The 5,721-nt window shown below is 31.3% G+C and overlaps 1 long non-coding RNA gene across 1 annotated transcript; it reads right to left on the bottom strand.

Moving 5' to 3' along the window:
- Nucleotides 1-832: 832 nt before the first annotated feature.
- LOC147070953 (uncharacterized) lies at nucleotides 833-3,564 on the bottom strand. The gene is made up of 3 exons (XR_015070926.1): nucleotides 3,529-3,564; nucleotides 2,604-2,746; nucleotides 833-1,062 (listed from the first exon to the last, which is right to left on the bottom strand). It is a non-coding gene; the product is annotated as an uncharacterized LOC147070953 (long non-coding RNA).
- Between the last annotated feature and the right edge of the window lie 2,157 nt (nucleotides 3,565-5,721).

Raw genomic sequence — 5,721 nt, 5'->3', positions numbered from 1 at the left:
ACATTTATGTCAGTTCACATACATATTCTTTATTCGTGTTTACGGGTATTGATGTAACAATAGTTTGTATGTAAGCAACTGCAACCATTTGCGTGTAATGTAACGAATTAATTATTATTGGTTATAATATATATTGCACATTATTTTGCCAATTTCTAATATTTTAAAGCGCCTTCACATCGAAAAGCTTTTTACTTTACAGTATAAAAAAAAAAACATTTCGGAATAATACTGAACGAAAAGGATCGTCACATAAGCGAACACCGTTGTTTTTATGTTTTTGAAACAAGCATTTCAAATTTTTCTCGAATACAATATATTTTTCGCATTATCCAAATGAATTCATTTGATGTACTGTTTTAGTCTCATTGAAAAGAAAGAATAATTTCTAACAGAATGCCTAGAAAAATAAACAATCCCCTTTCACAAGAATCAAGAATATTTTTTCTTCTTCTAGACAGTGGTGTGCGTGTAACGATTCAATTCGAAATTAAAACATTAATGAAAGGCAGCATAGACAATAATATATAAGTATAAGTAATCATCTCAATTTATTTTAGTAACATATCTGTATATTATTATATTAAATGAAATGTACTTAATGTATGTTGTGTTTCATAGTAAAATGCCGACGTATTGGCAAAATTAATGTTATCGTTGACTAGTGACTATTTTCATGGTGAATTTTGAGTTAATATTTTTATTTTCTCGTTTGTATCAATCCAGTTAAAATGCTGTACCACATCTCTGAAAACATTTGACGTTTCAATATTCGTCTTCCATCCACGACTTTAAAAATAGAACGACCGATTCATTAGTAATTATTACGCAGGGTGGCCACAGCAGCAAATCTTTGACAGAGAAAAGGGCGGGAAGGAAGGATGACAAGAAATTTTCCAATAACTTCAAGGAGTTAGAATAGTAGGAATATTTGATAAATAACGATATTTTCCTTCAAGCTACCGCTCCTCTTGGTTAATGGGAGTCCTGGCCCTCACAACAGGTGGCGATGAAGGTGTTTTGTCATTACTGAGCACGGACAGGGAGTTTGCGCGCTTCATGCTGTTAAAAATAACAAAATAACATGGTGTTAGTACCTATATCTGGATAGCCTAGCTTTACTAATACTTATTGCTGTATGAATATACCTATTGTTGGGTTACTTAAGAATTAAGGCAAATCCAGGTGCATGAGTTCTGTATTTAAAGTATAGACACAAAATAATATATAGAGTGGGTATAAAACAGTGTCTTTTTAATACGATGATACTGTTGGCACTTTATTGATATCATTGCGAACAATCAATTTCAGATAAAAATTTAGGGAATCTGATATACTCGAGTCGAGTGTTGCTAAAACACACCAGATAGCATAAGAAAATAAGCTAGTTGGTAGAAAAATGTACTTACAATTTTCTCAATATTAAAAAAATGACTAGAAACCGATATTTCAAAAAATAAGTCAAAATTATAAACAACATGAGAACAATGATTCAAAAAGAATTTATTGCTTCGCAACTAATACAATAATAGGAATAGATAAGACGTAGGTACTAAATTTCCCATCAACTGTGCCTATATCGTAAGTTACTTTTACGACATATTATGTAAATGAAAAAGGCCATCAAATATTGATTTTCAAGTAAATCTCGTGTAATATTTTAGCTTTGGTTAAAAAAAATTAAGCTATTCGCAGCGTGAAATAATGTTAGATTTAATGCAATATTATGTCAGATGTGTATCTTGAAAACTGGAGGCCTATCCGATCTGGCAAGAAAAAATCCAAGTTGGCAACACGGCTTAGAGTCGCCTATCTACTTGATATAAATTACCCCTCTATTTATTATCGGTCTACGTGATAAATGCCGAAATACCGGACTGGTGATTTTTTTTAATACGATGTCACGGTTGCAATTTTAACAAATCAACAGAATACCTATGTAATATATAGTTTGTGTATAAATTATTTAATTATTTAGTTGGTTGTCATAGATCCGGAAAAAAAATCATTACGATCAAATCATCAGTCTGGTATTTTCTAATAAAACTTTACAGAGCAACAGGCCATATTATGAGTGTTATTTTAGTGATGGCAATGAATAACGGCACACATTTTCTTCTAAACTGATTTGAATATTCAAACTATATTTTATTTATCCGTTTTACCTTCAACCCAAACAACCAAGATGTAATAAAATATTCCAAACATAATATTTTTATGACACCATACTACATTATATTTTTCCAGATCAAATTCCTTGTGTTAGTAATAAATATAGCATTATAACATTATAACTTTTAGAGTGGACTAATACAAGTTGATCAATGGAATATCAAATTAAATAAAGTACAAAAAGTCAATAATTCAAGTTTCCAATCAAGTCCAGTTATTCAGCCAGAGTCGAGATATTTCACCAATTTGATGTTAGAAGTCTATTTCACTATGGAGGAAATAAATGGAATATCACAAGGCAGGGGACAAAAGTTTGCTTACAGGGAACACTAAAAAATTGTGAGCCCATTTGGCGGGTTCGAAATTTAAAATAAAAATAGAGCATAGCAAAGATAACATGGAAGAAAGTATAAACTATGGCTTGGAATTACCTTAATGAGTCGGTGTAATCTACAGCGGATGGGAGGTTGGCAGAATGTCGGTTGTTTGTGAATCGGCTGATGAGTTTAGCCGAAGATCTTCTCAGAGATTCTCTCAATTTTGAGAAGGAAGCACTGCGTGTCACCTCACCCGACTGTTATGCAATTTAACAATCAACCATTCTAATATTTACACTGTCATCTTGTTTACATTCAACTAATTATATTTTACATACAGAATTTATAGTTTAAAAAATATTAAACTTTAAAATAGTGTTCAATTTGCATTAATTATTAATTTATATACTATAAACAATGATTTAATGACTATCCATGGTAAGTAAAATCTAGAAATATAATGTGAACATTCTGACAAATCAGCCATTTTGTTTTAAATATGACTGGCAGCCATTTTGTGAAAATATGTTTATAATAAAGGTTTGACTGTCACTGATTGTTTTTTTTTTTACAGTTTATTATATCCAATTATATTACATAATTAAAAATAATTAATTACATATTATATTTGACTAGTTTGTCTAATAGTTATAAATGATTTTAAAAATGCCAATAAGCGAATAATAATTATTGATAAAACTATATTGGTGTGATAACTGCTAACATTGTGTGTGTAGGTATTTGTGATTGAAAAAATGATGATATAATAAATCAATACAGAAATCAGCAAACTATTATAATAATAGATAAATAATCATTGGAGACCGGTGTCTCAATTTGCAGGTAAAGCGAAATCAATAAACAAAATTATAATAATATATTAACGATGACATCAATTTTATTAATGGATTGTTAAACTGCATAACAGCGACTTGTATTATCCCCATTCCTTACAGGTGCACCTGAGCTAGCCTCAGTCGAAGCGTTGCTTTTTACAGAGCACATAACAGTGATGATGATGATGAGATGCAATACTTACCTTTTGTCGGAACCGACACGGTGTCTGAAAATTCATGCGACTGTGCCAATGACATGTCACTTACCGATCTGACATTTACATGAATGCACATTAAGTGAAAAAAAATCTGAATCAAGTATTAATTATTCAATAATAAAATGTCATCACTCATTATTTATGTCGACAGTTTTTCGGTTAATAAAATATATTTCAAAGTGACATAGGTCCATATGACATAATTCATTTCTTAATGTCACTATAGTGCGGTACAAAAATACAGTTGCAAAAAGAAGTAAGTATTAATAAAACAGAGTAACTACGAATTGCATAATATTATTATTAAAATATATGGCTTCTTATGGATATGTACTTCTCTTTTAATTGTTTTGGCCGACTTAATCGTTGATGTAAAGTAAAGTTACAAAAAATGATGGTTGAATTATTTTATTAACACGTTTGCAGACAGTTCTGAATTTGAGGCGCAACTGATATAGAAACTTATCATAATTTTATTATTATTTGAGATATTTAACTTTTGATGGAAGTCCTAGCGTAGGAATCACCGACGTAGCAATAAAATGAGGAATTGTCAGTATCACCACAAACTGGTGTTTGACCACGACTTCATCCAAATGAAATAGGCTGGCTTATAATAATTATTAAGTGCTCTTCTCTAACTATGCCTCATTTCATATCTGTTCGACTATAATTTTTTATTATATCATTGCTCAAAGCTGTAAGTCAATATACAAAATGGTCAGATTCAGATTGTACTCTTTAAACTTTAGGTAGTACAACTCTCACCACTATCATTAAATGTGCAAGTAGTGATTGGTTTATTCAAATATTTGTCCATGTTGATTCAATTTGAGGGAGATTATTCATGGCACACTGCTCACGAGACTGACAAGAAATATATTAACCTTTTCCACTCGAATTTTTTTTTATAGGTACATACCACCCACTCGAGACTTTTTCCCGCACAAAGCATAATTTCAATATAAAACATTTAATTGGTGAAAAAAATGTAAAAAAAAAATTTTTTTTTTTATTCTGTAAAATAAATTTATAATGAATATACTGTACTTATTTTTAGTTTATTTATAATTCTTCATTGTGTGGTATTTCACAAAGCAATCTCCAATATGTAATCCTGGCTTATCACAGAATCGTAATGAAATAGCGGTATGTAGAGAACTGGCTATAAAATGTAAATCGTCCATTATGACTGTAAATATGATACAAATGAATTGCCTTCAAATACACTTGTAATATAAGCGGCTGTCTCGTAAATTTCCTAAATTAGTTTCGGGCTCATAACAACTCATTCCCAGTGCGGTACACATTATCAAAAGATTTCTCAAAAAATAATAAATCGATACGTAATAATTTTCATTTGACTCATTAGAGTATTTCACATTATATAGGTTCCGAATCGGCATAATATACTAGTAAGTATTGTCATCAAAAACAGTATTCAAATATAAAACTGTAAACTATACGGACGCCCCTGCGCAAGCGAGAACCAATAAAAAATATAAACACACTTCAAAATCATGCGTGACAAACACTTCACTCTAGTCTGGGAACGTTCAATAAATAAAATTTATGTGACAAAAAAACATTGCTTGCAAGCGACGACCTACGAATAAAAAAAGAGAAGATTCCGATAAAAATACTATGTTGAAATTAGGCACGCAGTATTCTTTTGCCGACTTCTTTCTCAGATAAATGTAATAACCTATTATTATTCATTCTAACTTGATTGAAATCGCATTATAAAAATTTATGAAAATATTACAAAAAATGACTTTAGAGGCGGTGCCGCCGCTACGGCGGCACTCGAGTAATACGGCAAACTTCTAATGCCGCCGATATGGCGGCACTCGAGTGTTAAGGGTTAAGACGCACGGTCGGCTACAACGTTATGAACTTGCTCAATGGATGACAAACATTGAAATTATAGCATAAATAGGACACATACAATGAAGCATTCTTGCTGTGTCGTATCTGGCATACATTTGCATGCATTTCTTGTCTACTTTGACCGTATTTCAAGTACATATTGGTGGTTTGACTGATAGTTCTGATCGAAATGAAGAGTGATGATATTAGCTGGCATGTCCGCAAAAGTGTTTCAGGAGTATTAAGGATCACCCACCTTAATACGAAATATTCACACCACAACATGGTGCGTCATATTTTATAGGTTAT

Source organism: Rhyacophila brunnea, unplaced genomic scaffold, assembly GCF_057557595.1.
Source record: "Rhyacophila brunnea isolate RB1 unplaced genomic scaffold, BYU_Rbru_1.0 scaffold_21, whole genome shotgun sequence".
In the NCBI taxonomy this organism is placed as follows: Eukaryota; Metazoa; Arthropoda; class Insecta; order Trichoptera; family Rhyacophilidae; genus Rhyacophila; species Rhyacophila brunnea.
The sequence above is the reverse complement of the archived record's forward strand: the minus strand, read 5'-3'. Positions and strand labels throughout refer to the sequence as shown.